Source organism: Nycticebus coucang, chromosome 12, assembly GCF_027406575.1.
Source record: "Nycticebus coucang isolate mNycCou1 chromosome 12, mNycCou1.pri, whole genome shotgun sequence".
Classification (NCBI taxonomy): Eukaryota; Metazoa; Chordata; class Mammalia; order Primates; family Lorisidae; genus Nycticebus; species Nycticebus coucang.
Genome location: NC_069791.1, coordinates 65,182,756 through 65,203,277, shown reverse-complemented (window position 1 = coordinate 65,203,277; position 20,522 = coordinate 65,182,756). Strand labels below are relative to the sequence as shown.

Below are 20,522 nucleotides of genomic sequence, written 5' to 3'. Positions count from 1 at the left end.
TAAATAAATAAAGACAAAATGTATATAATCTATATTTTTAGTTCTTTAGGTCCTTAAGCAGTGCAATTTACCCAGAGTGTAAAAATCTACTCAAACTAGAAAATCTTAAAAAGATGACAGAGAAGTGACTAAAAAGTCAATGGGGACCAATAAAAGCCTCTCTAGGTGGCAGCTACTCATGATGAGTTTTTTTCTCCCTGAGATAACTACACAAACAGCAGACAATTCTGAATTCACTTCATTGTGTATGGTGATAGAACAAAAAACAGTAAGTAATTCAGTCAAAAAGTAAATAAATATATCCATGGCTAAGCAAGACACTTTTCACTGGATTAAAAGAATATCAGAACAAGACTGCTGCCAACCTAGGATTAGGTAGAGACTTGCATGGCTGTCAGCATCAAAACCAGTAGACTCTGTGCGGGAGGGTTGATGAAGCCTTTCCTCCATAGTCCTTGAGGGTTGAGTCAGGAAAGCCTGAGGCCAGTAATTCATGCAACCAGGCAAGTCAAATACTTTCTCTCTATATCTTATTTCTTCAGAAAAAGGGACTCAGGAGTCTTTCTTCCCTTCTGCAGATAAAGGGGCAGTGGGTAGAACACTTGACTCGTGTTCCATGTGGTATTGCTTGCATAGGATTTATGTCTTCATGGTTGGATTAAACATAAAAAGCAGCTGCTATGAAAGAGAGAGCTCTTCTTTAAAAGCAAACAAAAGGGAAACACTAGAAAATTATGGGCAGAGCAAATTGCTCTTTTAATTCTAAATAAATGCTCTCTACCTTTCCAGTCTGTCACTCTTTTAAGGAGCATAATTAATACTAAGGGGTTCTACTCTTCTGTTAAACTCTTTTTGATCCCTAAGTGACAAAGCTGTGCTGGCAGAGATGCGAGGGCCTGTGATGGCAGGGCAGACCCAGCACTATGAGTATTGATCTCATTGACAGGTCCTCCCAATGCACCATGGGAAAGCCAGTGCTCCCCCAACTACAGGGCTAGATCTTCATGCACCACGCTCTGCCACAAGGAGGATGAAAATAAATCTGTAAGAAAAATCCAGATTTTTAACAGCTTTTTCTTTCTGAAGAATACTCCATAGCATGGCAATTGCTTGTAAACAGAATGTCTCTTAGGCTCTCTACTTCACCATAAAACCCACTAGCACTATCGATGTCTGTGGTTATGGACGAAGTCTAGACAACCATGTGCAGGGAAATGGTAAAATGTCCAATATGTAGAAATCAACTTATAAACAAGGCTGGGTGTTAGTTAAAATCCTGGGACCCTAAACTAATTTTTTAGGAAAGCACATCTCTTCTAGGGTAGGTCTGTCCCTTTCTACATGCCGGCTAGGCTGGGATCCTGGAGACCTTGTGTTAATGACACCTGTTCTGGGCATCATTCAAAAGCAGCTTCTCAGCAAATCCAGCCTAACCATTAGACATAGCTGGGAGACAGACATTGTAAACCTGTTGTTTGGGACTTACCTCCCTAAGGACTGACCCTCTAGCTGCCCCCCTTTCCCCCACCCCTGGAGTTCTTGTAGTTCCTCAGAAGGAGGAGCATGCTCCCTTTCGACTCTTCTTCACACAGAGCTCCTACTCTGCTCTCCTCATAGTAATGATGAACACTAACCTTTTCTGGAAATGTTCCTGAAGTTATGCTCTCTGCCAGCTAACAGCCAACAGTCCAGCTAACAAGAAGCAGAACTGGATCCAGTCACTGAAGAGTAATGAAAACAGTTTCCTCTGGAGAGTAGGTATGTTTTTTCTTAGGGGGTACCAACTTCAGACCTTCCTAGGAAAGGTTTTATTCTTTGTTTTGGACATTTAGGATATGTCTACATGAGAAGATAAGAAGGCAATTTCTGATTTGCCTGGGTGAAATATAGCTATAAATAATTCTAAAAGGGCCATGTTAAGAAAGTCTAAGTATATTGAAACATTATTACTATTATTATAATTGTTATATATATATTTTTAGAGACAGAGTCTCACTTTGTCACCCTTGGTAGAGTGCCATGGTGTCACAGCTCACAGCAACCTCCAGCTGTTGAACTTAGGTGATTCTCTTGCCTCAGCCTCATGAGTAACTGGGACTACAGGCGTCCGCCACTACACTTGGCTATTTTTCATGTTGTTGTTGCAGTTTGGCTGGGGCCAGGTTCGAACCCTCCATCCTTGGTATATGGGGCCGGCGCCCTACTCACTGAACCACAGGTGCCACCCCTATTGAAAACATTATTAACCATGACAATACACATGAGAGACACACGCAGTAGGCAGATTCAGTTAATTTCACTCTTAAATCCTAGACATTACACACAAAAATAAAAATGGGAAAAATGGGTAAAAATGGGGAAAAAACAGAAAAAAGGGTAGCAGCAACTTTTCCCAATTGTGTCTACTACTTGCCATTGTTAACAATCATGCAGTTCATTTCCATGACAAACATAACACAGTAACATAAAATGTAATTGCCTCCATTTATCTTCTCGGAGAACTGCAATGGTGTTTGTTAAGTTATGATGTATTTGTTCTTAGTCCTTAGCCACATTTTTCAACAGGCATTTTAGGTTTGCCACAATCAGTATTTAACCAGGCATCCTGGCCCAAAATGATTAAAATGAACCAGGCATTAAGATTAGAACAGAATAAAAGCCCACAGCCAACCCTTCACCAGAGTTATATAAAGGTAATGACTTTTGAGATTCCCTGAAGGACAACACCTTTTGCTAAGTGGAGAAGGCAGAGAAAGGTGAACATCATAGCTTCTGGGACCCAACTCTTAGCCACCTATTTAGGCCACATGAACCTTCTTTTTGTGGGAAGAATAGTGGCTCCCAAAGACATCCATGTCCTAATCCCTGGAACCTACAAGTATGTTGCCTCAATGGCAAAGGGACTTTGTAGATATATGATAAAGTTAAAAATCTTAGGATAGGGAGATTACCTCCCTTACGTGGGTGGGCTCATTTAATCACAAAGCTCCTAAAAGTGAAATAAGGAGTAAGAAGAGTCAGAGCCAGAGGACCAGAGGACCTGAAGATGTTATGCTGGCTTTGAAGATGAAGGAAGGGGCTACAAGCCAGGAAATACAGATGGCCCCTAGAAGTCGGGAAATAACAGGAAATGGATTCTTTCCAGAAGCTTCAGAGGAACTTGGCTCTGCTGACACCTGGATTTTAGCTCAGTAAAGCCTATTTTGAATTTCTGTTTCAGTTCCTCCAGAACTGTGTTATTTTAAGTCACTAAGTTTATGGTAATTTGTTACAGTAGCAAAATAATACTAATACACTCCTAAAAAAAAAGTTTTTTTTTTTTTTTGAGATAGGGTTTTACTTTGTTGCTCTCTATAGAATGCCATAGTGTCACAGCTCACAGCAAACTCCAGTTCTTGGGCAAGACGATTCTCTTGCCTCAGCTACTCCCACAAGTAACTGGGACTACAGGTGCCTGCCACAATGCCCAGCTCCTAAAAAATTTTAGTGCTCAAAGCTTCTGTTTCTTCATCCCTAAAATTAGAGAAACATATTATCTGGCTGATAGAGTTGCTATGTGTAGTAAAACAAAGTAAGTTTAAAGTATGTACATGTGATGCACACAGAGCCTGGCCCTTTAAAATATTCAACAACATGCTTCCCATTATCACACAGACACATTCAAATTTATGGCAAGACTGATTCAGAGCTTCCTCTGATAGAGTGCTGGCATTTATTCATTTATGATGAGAACAAAAGGGAAGATTTTCAATTATAAACATCTGTAATCTTTCCTTGTCTTTCACTTTCAGTCCTTATCATGCAATTTGTGTTGGGAGCAGAAATACAGAGATGGAAAGCCTTGAAAATTCACATTGAAAGAAACACAAAAAGGAGAATAGCTCCTGAAAGGAAGAGAGAAGGGTGAAGAAGCCAGGCTGGCTGTAAGGAGGTAACCGGGAGGAATAAAAGAGAGGATCTAAAAAGATCTTTTGTGGCTTGTCATTAATTTGTAATTCTTTTTTTTTTGTAGAGACAGAGTCTCACTTTATGGCCCTCAGTAGAGTCCCATGGCATCACACAGCTCACAGCAACCTCCAACTCCTGGGCTTAAGCGATTCTCTTGCCTCAGCCTCCAGAGTAGCTGGGACTACAGGTGCCCGCCACAACGCCGGGCTATTTTTTGGTTGCAGTTCAGCCGAGGCCCGGTTTGAACCCGCCACCCTCGGTAGATGGGGCCGGCGCCTTACCGACTGAGCCACAGGCGCCGCCCTAATTTGTAATTCTTTTAAAGGGTAGTAGTGATCTGAATTGCTTTGACAATATTTATTTTTGGACAGACTGGATTATGTTGTTTTTGTTTTGTCACCAAGCAGAGACTAGTATAAGACATGTTTCATTCATTTGTTCTTTCACTGATTTACTCAACTGACAAACAATTATCAAGTGCTTCCTAGGGAATTTACTGATAGATAAGAGAGCATCAAGGGGTTGATCAATCCATAGTATCATAGTGGGGAACTGCTATTTCAGTGGTTAAAAGTGCTGGTTGCAATCCCCAATGCCCATGCTATGATCTCTAAATGCCATTTCCCACAGAAAAAAATCAGTCCTTTTTGGAGAAATGGTTAATTAGGGGTCTGGGACAGACAATGTACAAGATGAGTCTGGGACATCTTGTACTACATAGTGAGAAAGTGAAGACTAGGTCATGTCAAAAGGACTCAGGAATCAACCTAAAGAGGCTCCACACAAAAAGGGGAAAACTTTGAGCATCAGTATGAAGGCCTACAAATCAGAAAGGGAGAATAAAACTGTATTTGCAGATGGTACAGTCTACATAGAAAATACCAAAAAATCCATAAAACAACAGTGGCAACAACAACAATTCACATAACTAATAGGGAAGTGAAGTTTTCAGAATACAAGATAAACATATAAAAATTGTATTTCTTTTTTCTAGTAGCTCAAAACACCATAAATTTATATTTTTATTTTTAAGTGATAAATAAGAATTGTATATATTTGTGGTGTACAACATCATGTTTTGAAAATATATACGCCCTATGAAATGTGTAAATCAAACTAATTAGCATATATATTATTTCACATACATATTTTTTATGATGAGAACACTTTAAATCTATTTTTAGTAATTTTCAAGTATATAATATATTGTTATTAATTATAGTGACCATGACATACAATAGAGCTCTTGAACTTATTCTTTCTAATTAAAATTTTGTACCCTTTGACCAACATCTTCCCAATCTCTCTACCTCCAACTATATATCTATATAAGATAAATAGGCACCTGTAAAATAACATTTAAAATATCATCTACATACTCAACAGAAATACTCAAGTAAAAATCTAGGAAATATGTATAAGACTTGGATGCTGAAAACTACTTAAATACTAAAGAAATAAATAAGAGTTCTAAATAAATGGAGAGGCACGTCAAGTTTTTGGATTGGAAAACTCAACAAAGTAAAGATACTAGTTTTTTCTAACAGGTCTATAATAGGTTTAATGTGATTCCTATCAAAATCTCAGCAAGGGGCAGTGCCTGTGGCTCAAAGAAGTAGGGCACCAGCTCCATATACCAGAGCTGGTGGGTTCAAACCCAGCCCCGTTTAAAAACTGCTAAAAACAAAACAAAACAAAACAAAACTCCGGAAGATTTTTTTTGTAGATAGAGGAAAAAGTATTCTAAAATTGAGTTGAAAAGGTAAAGGGATTAGAGTAGCTAAAACAAGTTTGAAATAAGTCTACCAGATGTTAAGATTTATTATATAGCTACCCTAATCAAGACAGGGTTGTATTGGCAAAGGAGCAATACATAGGACAAAATAGAAAGTCCAGAAATAGACCCCAAACAGTGCTGACAACTGATTTTTTAGAAAGCTGCAAAAGCTAGTCAATGGAAGGAGAGCCTTTTCAACAAACAGTACCAAACTAACTAGAGAGTCACAGGGAAAAATAAATTAACCTCAGCACAACCCCTATATATCTTATGTAGATATATAAATGGATATCATGATAGATCATAGATTTATATGTAAAATTTAACTGAAAAATTTTTAGAAGAAAATATGGGAGAAAATTTTTAGGACCTATGGCGTATTTTGTAGTTCTTAGATATGAAACCAAAACCACTATTCACAAATGAAAACAATTGGTAAATTGGCTTCATTAAAATTCAATATTCTTATTCTGAGAAACATCCAATTAAGAGGAAAAGACAAGTTATAGACTAGAAGGAAATATCTGTAAAATACAAATCTGATAAAGGATACATATTTAGAATACATAAAAAACACTTAAAAGTCAATAGTAAAAATATCAAATTAGAAAATGGACAAAGAACAAGAAGAAGCATTTTACCACCGAGAATATTTCGATGGCAAATAAGCACATAAAAAGATGTTTGACATCACAAGCCATTAGGGAAATGCAAATTAAGACCCTGAATGAGTATTCATTAAATGAATACACCTATTAAAACAGCTAAAATAAAAAATAGTAATGCAGGGAAACCGAATCTCTCCCACATTGCTGGAGGGAATGAAAAGGGTACATCCACTATGGAAAACAGTTTGGCAGTTTTTATAGAAGCTAAACATACAGTTACCATTCTACCCAGCAGTTTTACTCCTGGACTTTTATCATAGAGAAGTAAAATTTGCGTCTATACAAAACCCTGTATGGAAATGTTCACAACAGCTTTATTTGTACTAATAAAAACCTGGCAGGGGGAAATAAATGTTCCTCAATAGGTAAAGAGTTAAGCTGTGCTACCTCCATAATACATAATACAGAACACTGTATAATAAAAAGGAACCAGCAGTTGATACATGCAACTTGGATGGATCTCAAAGGGATCAGGTTGAGTGAAAAACAGCCAAACTCAAAAGGTCACGTAATGTATTCTAATTATATAACATTCTCAAAGTGACAAATTGTAGAGATGAAAAACAGATTAGTGGTTGGCAGGTTGGGACGCTGCAGGAAAGGGAGGCAGGTACAACAGGATAGCACAAGGTAAATGTGGTGACAGGACAGTTGTATTGACTGCAGCAGCAGTTATTATACAATCTACACATTGTATCAGTGTCAATCTCCTGGTTTTGATATAGCACTACACGTAAAATGTAACCTTTGAGTGAAGGGTACCTGGGCATGCTCTGAAAAACTTTTGTAACTATCTGTGAGTGTATCATTATTTTAAAATAAACACTAAAGAAAACCTACTCTGCTAGAGAAAAGAAAAAAGAACACCCCCAAATCATTCCATGAGGACAGAACAACTTAAAAAATTAAACCAATAAGCTGTTTTATCTTACACACCAGCTAGTCAACAGAGTTCTGAATGGTATTTTCAGGGAAAGACAAATATTGGAGTTCGACAAATGAATAACAAAATAACAAATAGTGTGAACCATATTATGATGGAGTTTGGAGGATCCCAGTACTTGTAAGTGCAAAGGCCCTGAAATGGGACAGGCTCAGTATGTTACAGGATGTCAAAGAGGCCCAGGATGTAAGAGTAGAGAGAAACAAAGAGGTGGAGAATTATGTGTGGGGAGCAACCATGCCATCTGAAACCTGCTAGACCTTGCTTAGGAGTCCTTACCAATGAGAATCTACCATCCACTTCCTGTTCTAGTCAAACTTGATGGTCCTGAGGAGGGAGATGATAGAGAGAGCACATGGGCAATCTACAATGGAAATAAATAAATTATATAAATGTAGCCATAAGAACTCAAAATGTACAGTTGAGGACAGTTAACGGATTTTAAAAAACGAATTAAACATTCAGTAGGCTTAACAAGTCATGAAACAAGAATTTATGCCTTTAATTATAACCTTGCAATGACTTTGAAAAGAATAAATTATATGTACTATGCTCCATAGAAAAGTAGAGACATCAGAAAGTTTTCATTAAAGTTACTACAAGGAGGGAAAGAAGGTTAGGTTGATAAAATATCACTTTCAGCTTTCTTTTTTTTTTTTTTTGTGGTTTTTGGCCGAGGCTGGGTTTGAACCCACCACCTCCAGCATATGGGACTGGCACCCTATCCCTTTAAGCCACAGGCACCGCCTCACTTTTAGCTTTTTTAAAAAACCTAGTTATATGAAATATCTAATCATATAATAATGTCTCATAAAAGAAATAATAATGTGTCTTACTTGATCATTTGCATCTATATCTTCCTTTGCTCAAAAACTATCAGCATAGTCTATTTTAACTGTGCATTGGAATGTATTATGAAAATAAAAGGAATTTGCTAAAAACTATTTTTCACTGGATAAATATCCGAGTATGGCACATTTCTTTTAGGGTAGAAGGAGAAAAGGAGTAAATATAAAAAGAAAGGTAAAAGGAGTTAGCTTAACCAAAGGCAAGAATTGTGACAAGTCTGCCAGGTCAAGAACAAACTGAATAGCCAGCTGAGATACCTGGGCTCCCAACACACCACAGCTTCCACAGGCCAAGAAGACATCTCAGAGGGTACAGGGTACTTTGTCCTTTTAATTCAAGGATAAGGTGTGTGTATATGTTGGAGTAATTCAGATGAAAACCCTTGGATACCACTGTAGTTTATGAATCATTTGGTATGTAATGGCAAGGAAAATAGTACTTAGCTTAAAAAAGAAAAGATAGCTACAGTGTGGCTGAGAGCATATCAATACAACTAGAAATTTTCATAGTTGAACAACGGGAATAAAGATATGTATTTGAATATGCCAATACTTGAGTACCAAGCTGGCTAAGAAACAAAGAATTGTTTCTAGGTTGTTCTAGATAGAACAAAGAATTTTTCAAAAAATAAGAAAATGGAATTGCTATATTCCCTGATAAGATTAGATGCACAGGCTAGAAGCTTTCTCATACAGTGTTCCAGGATAGAAAGCAGAGAGTAGAGAGCCCACCACACAGAAGCCTGTGCAATGGAAAGTTAGGGGATTGGGAGACAAACTCATGCCTCTGTTGGAGTAATCTAACAACAACAATAACAACAAAACAAAACAAAAACAAAAAACCCAAAAAGAAATTCATTCTTGTTATGTATACTTGAAGGTTATATTAATAACAAATCCTATATAGTAACCAAAATGGGTATAGTTCTGGGAAAGGTATATTTTTCATTTCATGAAGACACAAAGTCAAAACTTCACCTAAAAAATGAATAAAGAAACATGTAGAATAAATCAGAAAAAAAAAGAATGAAGTTTTCATGTTATAGTAATTTAGTCAATAAATTTAGAAGTACATACCAAAAGCACATATTTCCAAGTTTACCATGTTGAAGAACATGTAAAATTCAGGCAAGGGTAGACAGAAGTGATGGGCCACGTTCAGAATAAAAAGTGTTTAACACATTCATGTTCCTTTAATATGGCAAAAGCAGGAATCTCAAGTAACTAACTGGGAAAATGAAAGGGTGTGCCATACTTTTAGATAGGAGAATTATTGGATAATAAAAATATTATTTCTTCCCACATTTAGGTGTGTGATTTAAAAAAAATTCTAAAGTACACACCAATTGAATTTTCTGAAAATGGAAAATAATATTTGGATGTTTATAAGAAAAATCAGGAAAGTAATAAAAAGCCCCCAAATTATTTTTAAAAGGAGAGTAAACTTGAAGAACTTATCCTGCTGGTTATCAAATGGTATTAAATCCATAAATTCATACTATTATAAATAAAGATTGAATAATAAATAACTAGTGGAGAAGAGACAAATCTTCCATGTAGAAGAATTTGAATTAGTAAATGTGGATAAATGAGGGAAATAGAAAAATGACCATTAGAATTCCACAGAATTTGTTACTGCAGGAAAGATCCACTGATGAATGGTGAAATCTAGAAAGAAACTGGTATTTGCATAACTTCAAAGTATCTACATAAGATATTAATTTTGTGGTGGTTTTAATGTATATCCATAAACTTTTTGATCCTTCTCCCACTAGTGAGTGGAGAGTATTATTATACCAATGCAAATTTCTTTCTTTTTTTTCTTGAGACAGAGTCTCACTATGCCACTCTGGGTAGAGTGCCCTGGCATCACAGCTTAAGCAACCTCAAACTCTTGGGCTTAAGCGATTCTTTTGCCTCAGTCTCTCAAGTAGCTGGGACTACAGGCACCTGCCAAGACACCCAGCTATTTTTTTGTTGTAGTTGTCATGGTTGTTTAGCTGCCTTGCTGGGTTCAAATCCACCAGCCCCAGTGTACGTGGCCAGCACCCTAACCACCGAGCAACCAGTGAGCCCAAATTTCTTAATTACCCTCCCCCAGGCTGGGATAAATGATTCACTGCTAATAGAGCACATACTATAGGGACCAATAGTAACTTTACAATGGAGAAAGCAGGTTGTCACCACCTTACCAACTGATCACATTAACACCACCAGTAATAAGTCATGTTGACATCATGTGCCCCTGATATGATGAGAAGTCTGCTGTTCCTATGAAATTGTTCCCTCAAATCCATAACTCCAGCCTAGTTACGAGAAAACATCAGACAAATTGAGGGGTGTTTTTAAAAATAACTGAGCAGTAGTCTTCAAGAGTGTCAAGGTCATGAAAAACAAGGGAAGATTAAGTAACCATCAGATTAGAGGTATCTAATGAAGAGTGAAGAGTCATGGAGTGGATCCTGGAACAGTACAAGCATTGAAAGAAAAATTGGAAAAATCATAATAAAGTTTCTAGTTTAGTTGAAAGCATTATGCCAATGCAAATTTCTTAGTTTTGATAAATGTGCTATGGTCATGTAAAATGTTAACATTAAGGAAATTTGGGTGAACAAAATATCAGAACTCTCTTACAACTCTTACAAGACTAAAATTATTTCAACATAACAAGTGATTTAAAATAATATTGAACAGCTTTTCCCAAGATGATACTAAAAGCTCCTGCCCCTCCTAAAACTGAAGAAAAAAGATAGTCACAAATAAAGGATTTGTACATCAGATCTGCTGGAGGTCAAAGACACTGCAGCCCCGGAGGCAGCCCAAATATCCTCAGAAGAGCACCCCTCCCCCCCAGTAGAGAGAAGCTTGACCACTATGCCATCATCAAGTCCCACCTAACCACTGAGTCTGCCATGAAGAAGCTCTGTGACATTTATGTGGCCAAGGTCAATACCTCCATCAGGCCTGATGGTGAGAAGAGGGCATATGTTCCAATGGCTCCTGATTATGATGCTTTAGATGTCACCAACAAAACCAAGTCTAGCTGGCTAATTCTAAATATATAACTTTTCACTATTAAAAAAACGAAATAATATTGAACAAAGTCAACCACAAAAAGTTGACATCTGTACAGAATAGAAAGACCCTATACAGACGATGATAGATATGTATGATTAGTATATAATAAAGGAAGAACTATAAATCAATAGGACAGAAATAGATACTTCAAAAACATTGGCTAATCATTAAAAAATAGATCCTTACCTCATGCCATATAGTAATATAAAATTTGAATGGAATTTTCCAATGGAAAAGAAATTAAGAATCAATTTCTTAATTGGACTGTAATTTATGATATACTAAGCATAGACTATTAAATAACCACATAAAAGGATGCACTAGAGTTACATAAATGGGATGAAGTAAATTTTGTAGGTATTGTTGAGTACAAAAAGATACAGTAAGGCATATAAAATATGATCCAAATCTTTAAAACACTGGCAATAAAAACTGTGTGTGTGTGTGTATATGTGTGTGCCCATGTCTATAGTGGACAACATGGCTATACAAAAAAAATTAAGAAAAGATACCTACTAGATTGTTTATACATGTATGTCAGAGGAAAAGAGAGAAAAAGGAAAAGTAAAGGAAACAGAAAGCAAAAGTAGAAAAGATGAATTTTAAAAGATGCACATATATGTATATTTAATATTATAATGTGTGTGAATATATGTTATAGAAATTAAATTGTAAGAATTAAACCCTATAACACAAAAATAAAATTTAGGTAAGTATATACATAATTACTAAATGTGAACTTACTTTCTACATGTGAAAACTATGTATTAATAATGAAGACATTAACAAACTTGACTACATAGCATTTATAACTTAAATTTCTTTTAAAAACAAAAAAATTAAAAGGCAATTTGGCAAAAATGTGTAAAACAGAAAATACATTTAAAAATTAAAAATGAACACTACCCATTTGAAAAATGCTCAGCATTATTAATAATCACAACAAAGAAGACAAAAATAATGAAAACTATTTTTGTTATCAAACTCAGAATGCACAAAGTAATCCAGGTGCCAGGAGATGTTGGCTTGATCCAAGATAGCCATGAAGAAAACAGCAAGAAGTTATTGCACCTGGCTATTTATTGAAGGTAGAGCTCTATATAGGAGTGTTCTCAGATTGGGTGTAGGATATGCGAGAGAGAGGAGTCAAAGATGAATGAAACCGGCATCATGATAGGCAGGAAGTACATAGGTACAGCCTTCATCCTTAAGGAACTCACCTTCCTGCAAAGTAAGGCAATAGCCAACAGGAAAACAGAAAAACAGCTTCAAAGCCTTGCTCTGAGACTCATTGTTAGGTTCTTTTACTTTCTCAATTAAGAATTTCTTTTTTACAAAGAAACCTCTCTATATCTATTTAAGCCTCTCATTTTATCTGGTCATCTGTGGGCACTGACTATAAACTGTTTAGCATCCTATTTATTTATACTTAAAGACCCCATCACATTAGTCTTCCTTTCGTTAACCTACATAACCTCAATTCTCCCTTTCATTTTATAAAACTGTCTTCTATCACTTTAATCATTCTTTCTTCCTCTCCAAGACATCTTATGCCGCTAAGCAAATTAAGACATCCAAAGAAAGAGAAAGACTGCACAAAATTGTTGAACTTCAGAGTAGGCTGATTGAGCTCAAGAAAGTATATGATTTTTAAAGCCAAAGGTTATGAATATATTTCTTAGTACTCTTGTGATGTCTGTGAATGCATCTATCATGAATCATTACGTTCCCAGAAGCACATTTTATGAGAGCTAAAGTTTAGATTTATTGCCCTCACTGATATTATTCTGAGTGTAATCAGTCAATTTCACAAATTTTACTACTTGACTCAAGGAAGAATACAAATGGGTACAAACCCATTTTTGTGACTTTATTGTATAACTATATAATACAGTGAGAACACCAAATACTTTATAGAGATGATGCCTTAGAAAGGGCACATTTTAAGTTAGGTCTCAGTTCTCAATCTATCATGATAGGTTATAATTTATCAGTGTCATTTTTCAATTTAATGTGATTTAACTTTTCATATAAATAAAAGAATGAGAATGCCAGGTAGAAGACAGACATCTAACAACCAGGTACAGTGAGAAAAAGAAGAGAAATTTCCATGAGGGCAGCCAATCCTTCCCCTTTTGTTCTTTAAAATGATTAAGATTTCTCTCAGGTTCCATATCTGAAGGGGTTCTGGAGACATTATATTTGTTTCTGTCCCTTTGTTTCCCCCTTTGTAATAAACTTGAAAAATGATTTTTAAGGCTTGACTGGCCCTTTCTAGTAGTACTACAGGAGGTGCCAGGGTCTACTGAGAGCTGAGCCTTGTTTGACCTGGCATGCCTGGTGAAATTAATTTATATGACATCCTATTCAACATACATATAAAGGAAAAAAAAAATCACAGCCATGGCACTTTGTCCTGAGTATAATGAAGGATATAGATATTTGAGTCCATACCAAGAAAAAGTCACTTAGCATACCAGAACATTTTGGTGTGGTTAAAAGATTTTGAAGTTGCTTAGTTGTGGCATTAACCTTCGACAAACTACTTGCCCTGGCTAAGGTTCTGTCATTCCATCTGAGAAAAGGAATAATGATACTGATACCTTATAGGATTTCTATAAGAAGTAATGGAGGTAACATCTGCAAAATTTCTAGCTGAATGCTTGGCATAGAGTTTGTACTTAATAGTGTAATTAATAGCAACAACAATAACAATAGCTGTCATTATTTTTATAATAAGTCCATTAATCTTTTCCTAAACGACAAGTTTAGCATCTAAGAATTTATGTAGGGCATGAGACAGAGACCTAAAATAGGCATCTTCAGAGCCAATCAAATAGAGGAAAGGGGATGATACCTAGGCTCTGAAATACAGAATATAGAAGCTATTTTCCGTCTCAGCCTATTTTCTGTTTCTGAAACTGGATAATTGATAAGGAATGAAATTTATTTCTTATAGTTCTGGAGTCTAAGAAGTCCAAGATCAAGAGGGTACATCTGGTGAGAACCTGCTTGCTGGTGGGGAGGTGGGGACTCTCTGAAGTCCTGAGGGGGCCCAGGGCATCACATGGTGTGGAGGCTGAGTATGCTAGCTCAAGAATCTATCTGTTCTTCTTCTTACAAAGCTACTAGTTCCACTTCCACGTTATCCCATTAATCTATTAATCCATTAATGGACAAAACCCTCAGAACACAATCACTTCTTGAAGGCCACACCTTTAATAGTGCCATGGTGGGGATTAAGATTCAACGTGAGTTTTAAAAGAGACAGACATTCAAACAATTGCATGTCCCAAAGCTATTTCCTTGATACATATGCCTTCATTTTTCTTAATCTTTTTAAAATGTTATAAAATAAAAATTAAGTAGCAGCAACATGGGAAAGTTAAACATCAAATTCACGTCAATGTCTATGTCTTGAGGGATGGGAGAGGTAGATAAGGACTTCAATCAGTCTGGTAATGTTTTATGCCTTCAAGCTGCAAGCTGGGTATGTAGTCATTCATTACATTCCTCTTTATGCTTATTTTGTATATTTGAAATATTTCACAATACATTTTTGAAGGAAGTACAATCATAAAATGTAAAATTAATCCAAGGAGCATGTTAGAGAAATTTTATAAAAATGACGTTTCATGGCAGCAACCAAGAGAAAGTAGATTAGAGGCAAAGAAGCCAAAAAGACATGAAAACAATGCCTGTCCACCAGCTAAGCAGCATAGAAGAAGTGAAGAAAGAAGAGAGAAACCTTACCCCAGGCCCTATTTTCAAGGGCAGGTAAAAAAGTAAGGAGGAGATTTTCATATTTTCTTCCACAGGAATAAATTTCAGAACAAGACATTTAATGCAGGACTTGAAAATGTTGATGCCTTATTCTAAAGCAGATACTAAAATGCATCATAAAAGATAAATTATTTGTGAGGTCTGTAAAATGAAAAACTGTAATAAATGCATCTATTATGAAGCTAAGAAAAAAACAGTATCACTATATGTGGCTTTCATATTTACCTTATGGAGCATCTGCTAAATTCCTTGTTCAAAATATTCATACCCTAGCTAAACTAAAGATGACTAGAAATTTTTGAAAAGTGCTTGGCTCCTTTTGTTTTTTGACCTCGCTTTTGATGAATTACCATGTTATGCTTTGTTAAAAGAACTCAGTTCAAATCTTTACTACACCACAGTATCATCCCCAAAGCCTACCATTTGCAGAGTATGTCTTTCCTTTCACTATTTTGAATAATAGAATATGGTGTCAATACTTTCACATCATGGAAGAAGATGCTGATTTTGTAGAAATAAAACTTCGTTTTATATTAAATCTCATAAAGATTTTCCAGGGAAGTTTTGGAGGACCAACTTTATATGAAAATCCTCACTACCAGTCACCAAACACACATGCATATGCCATAAGATCCATCACAGCTGCAAAATACAAAGCGAAACAGCAAGTGAAAGATGTACAGAAACCGAGAAAGAGCCAAAGATTTTTCTTCCACATGACCCCACCACAGACATTCTGTCATACCAGCTAAAGAGAAACTGACAGGAATACAGTAGGTAAAACAAAAGCCAAAAGTCAATTTAAAAGCAAAAAAGTAAAGGATTTACAAAAGGCAAAGAAAAATGAAACAGAGGAGTGGGAAAGCAAAATGAATCAATGGATAACTAATTCATTTTTCAGTTACTTTATGTTGTATTCAATGTGTAGCTGTTACTATCTTATGTGTAATTAGCGTGACATTCAAAAGAAAGAAAAAATTGTACCTTAAAATCAATGATTACCTTTTTCTAGATAAAATATCACCAGAACTATAAAAATAAAACAAAACAAACAAACACAAAAACTCCAGATAACATGCTTCTTGAAAATTAACAAATTTGGCACATGGTACAGTGCAAGGACTCTGTTCTCATACATGGGGCAACCAACTATTAGTATATGGGAGTTGGGGCATCCTCAGAGCAAGAGGGCTTCAGCAGTGGGTGCTCATATTCCTCAGGGAGCAGGACTGGGAGCACCTGCTCTGACATGAAGAAGTCCTACAGCTTATGTAGATGTGGCTACATTTTCCAAGGTGATTTCAATTGTGTAAAAATGCAGTTCCCCACCCTCACTTAAGCCCACTCTCTGTGATCCTAGAATAACCACACTACACAGCTATTAAAGAATCCAGTTTTCTGAATGCTGACACCTCATTTATGCTTTAAATCTCACTTCCAATAGCTCAGTAAGTGGCAGAGGAATACAAGGTTTAAAAAGATACAGTTTATAGCTCTCCAAATCTAAAGAAAAAACAAGATTGTTTAGTTGCTAACAATAGCTATAGCATCCACACAAGAAGGATGCAAAAGCTGCAAAGGGCAGAGACTCAATGGTTTACTTAAAAGTTTGCACTAAGAAAGAACCCTGAAGACTATCTAAGGCACAAGGAAACCTTTCATAAACTGAAAGCAACCACCATTGTGCACTGAAATATTCAGTATTTGTCACATCAATTGCTGGGCAGTCTTTCTTTTTAGAGCATAAAGACCTTCAAATACATAGCTTTTCTATGAGGAATACATCTTATATGCAGCTGATTGCTCTATTAATAGTGATGATGTCTTTTCAAAGAAGAAAAGAAGATTTAAAATAAGTTAAATGAATCATTTACAGGATCTTTTAATATTGGAGAGTTGCCTTCAAATTTAGAAATGTGTTGTCTTTTGTAGAAACAGATCAAAACATTGAAATTATAAGTCTTACAAAAATATAACTTTTTAAATATATAACAGATCAAAACATTGACATTATAAGTCTTACATAAAAATATAACTTTTGGGTAGATCTCATTCATAACAGCACATCATTATGGTACTTATTTTGTCATCACCCCATTTCAAGGATTCTAGAATCCTTTGACCATTTTCCCCATTATCTCCCACACATTTCTCAGTATTATTGTGAAATGAATCTTTTCCTTTTACTTACACAAAAGGCTGGAGTTATTACATGCTACCATTTCACTGTTCCAAAGCACAATTAAATATATTCCTTAAGCTTTCTGTGCTAGAAGAGGTTGTTACTGGGAATCGGAATCAAAGTAGAAGTCATTAGTGGCTCTGAAGTTAAGTCAACAAGCTCATAAAAGGAATGATGGTTGGGTGAGTGGATAGGAGGGGAGGATGAATGAATAAATGGACAGATGAGGGGAGAAACAGAAGAAAGAAATATTCAGGTTGGGCAGTAGAGAAGAGACTAACAGCATAAAGGCCTTATTTGTGAAATTTACTTATTGATCAATTTACACAGGTCAATTGTTTGCTAGGCATCTGTGAATATAAAGCTGTATAAGACACAGTCCCTCCCTCCAAGAACTTATGACTTAGTAAGGAAAATGATAAAATTAGTTCTCCAATGCTCACTAGAAATGACTGAAGAAGAAAGGGAAGAGGAAAGCAAGGGAGAGGAGGGAAGGCATGGGCACATGCAGCTGGGTGTGTGGTGAAGTGTATAGGACGTGCAGCTTTGCAGGCAGCTGCAGGTCAGGACCTGGTCACTGTGGGCCATGGTGGAGGGACCCAGCATGGTGTGGAGCCACGTTGTTCTAGAGGCCTACCTTAGGGGCCATGCAAGTTTCAAAGCAATGCCAGGTATCTAACAGCTCTATTCTGTATCTGGCCAAGGAACCCAGAAACAAATGGCACCCCTAAAGTACTCCCTGGACTGATCCCCCTTGATTAAAGTCTGTTTCACAAATAGATTCCCTTTTCAGAGATAGGGAATTAGAGGGTTCCTGAAGCTGAGTGGGCACCTGTTATGAGCCCCCACCTTCCCCCAATCTTTCTATCCCTCAGTGGAGTAACAAGTGCCATCCCACTCAACCTTGACTGGGTACTGAAGGAATAAAGGCAGGCAGCATTCCCTCTAGCACTCATGCCTCTGCATAGAAGGATCTGGAGCATGGTGCTATTTTGGGCTTATGATCAATGCCCTGGGGAAGCTTTAGAATAACAAACTGCCTCAAAATCAGTCTTTCCTCACACCCACACCACAATGACCTGGTCTATATGACATTGTTTCTGCCTCAGTTCCCTTGTAAAATCTGGAGCCCCAGATGTAAATTCAAAACAGTTCCCAAGGAACGGCTTTTTAAATCTGCTTTTGCAACTCCTACTTGCTGGCTATAGTTCCACTAGGTAAAGTGATCTAGTAACACTAAATTCCTGCTCACTTAAATTCAGATTTTGTCTGCCATCTCAGTCCTTAAAGCCATTGTTGTTTAACCGGCACTTATATAATATTTACTACATGCCAAACACTGTTCTAAGGGTTTTACAAATAGTAAAGAATGGTCATAATATCTTAGCATTTAGGCACTGTCTTTACACCCATTTTATAGATGAGGAAACTGAGACACAAAGAGGTTAAATGACTTGCTCAAGGTGACACAGCAAGCAAGTGGCAGAGCTGTGATTCAAATCAAGCAGGGTTGTTGCAGAGTCAAAGGTCCTTTGAGTACTGTCAAGCTAATTTCCATATGATTTAACTTTTCTCCAAAAACTCAGCAGTCCCCTGGCCCACCCTTCTTAGCCCCAAGTCCCACTCCCAGAAGACAATTGCTTTCACATTTTTTAAGCATTTGATCTAGTAGTCGTCTCTGTGTGGGCCCTTCATGTCTAACGTCTCAGCCCCACATCCACCCTTCCATACGTTGATTTCCGCAGTCTCATAGACTCCTTTGCAAGCTGGTTCCTTGTTAGAACCTACCAGCGAGTGGCCATAGAGAGAATAGAGGGCAGGAGAAAGGGAGAGGGGATTCTTTCCCATTGTCCCTGCTGCAGTACCAGAGTGTCCTGCCAGCAGCACTCCTAGGAGCTGCTCTGCAGACCCCATCTGCTTCCACACTCTCAGGATACTGTATGCCTTGAGGCCTCCAGAACCCAGAAGTTGCCCGGTGGTGCCACCTCCTCAGACATCAGAGCCCAGCTTCGAGGGGCTGTTTTCCCAGCTGCGGGGCTGCCATAGTGGCAGCTTCTTCCCTACTGTCTCCCAATTCTAAAGATGGTAGCTGTTACCTGTGTTTTCTGCTGTGGGTTAACTCCTTTCTGGTCTTTCAGCCCTCCATCACCTATGAAATCAATACTATATGTGGGTCACTGTGGAAGAATGTGTTATGGTCCATTATTTCACTTCCAAGAAACACAGTCACTAGCATCCCTTCTCATTCACCTGTACAAGTTAGTTTCAATTTGCTAAACTTCATTGTAGTTTGAAGGGCTTCATTTGTTTCCATCTGTGCACGCAGTTTCTTTCTTGATTTTTGTGTATCTCAAAACGTTTTAATGACCCACATGTTAAATCACTCTGTTAAAATATGTAGCATGATTTCTGTTTTCATATATAAATAATGGAAAGTCTCTCTGAATCCATCCAGTCTTCAGAGACAACACTCTGGCCTCTAAACTGTGATGTAAATATCTGGTTGTTGGCATTTGAAGGAGCAGGGCAGAAAACCGGCTGGTGGTCCCACCATTTGTGTGCACATTTCATTTCTCGTGCCTCACCCCCCACTGCTCTTCCCCTGGTATTCCAGAACATGGGGTCTCTCTAGTTCAATTTATCTACTGAATACATATTTGGTCCTGGGTAAGGGGGGAAACAGGGAAGTGCTGGCTGGTGGCCACGCTGCTATGTACATAAACTTCCCTGCACTCCTGCCATCCTTACCTGCCCCACCTGACCTTCCGCAGCCCCTGTCTGGAGCCTTGCCAGGGTAGGAGGGGAAATTGATTGCAGGCCCTTTATAATTGTCTCCATTCTGCTCATTAGCTCATGGGGCTCTGGGTGATTTCTATCCTTGGAAGGTCTTTTGAACTGTCTTATCTACAACCCACTGTTGACTCCCCTCCAATTCCTTTGCCCTTATAGTTTATACTTTCTTATTGTCATTTTCATGGAGTTTCAAGAGGAAGTGTCCAGTTAATGTTCCATGTCTAATCAGAAGTTAGAGGATACAATTGTTTTCAATGTGTTACCACTTTTCTAATTCAGAAAGTATATATAAATGACCTCACCAACATTTCTGAAATAACCTAACATAAAAAGTAGCATTAATTAATTTAAAAACTGATTACCTGGGAACACTACTTGACATGTATGTAAAGTAGTAAAAGCAGCTGGAAGTAGAATTCATTTCCTCAGTCACTAGACTTTCCTAGGGCCAATTAATATTGTTCTTTCAGGATCTATCCCTGTAAAATAGCCTTATCCTATC

General features: G+C 37.2%; 1 protein-coding gene and 1 pseudogene across 1 annotated transcript in view; one reads left to right on the top strand and one right to left on the bottom strand.

Annotated features, from left to right (window-relative positions):
• SDK1 (sidekick cell adhesion molecule 1) overlaps nt 1-20,522 on the bottom strand; it is a 1,108,031-nt gene that overhangs the window by 445,122 nt on the left and 642,387 nt on the right. The gene's annotated exons all lie outside the window — the stretch shown is intronic.
• On the top strand, nt 14,898-15,918 carry LOC128562123 (ribosome biogenesis protein BRX1 homolog; annotated as a pseudogene).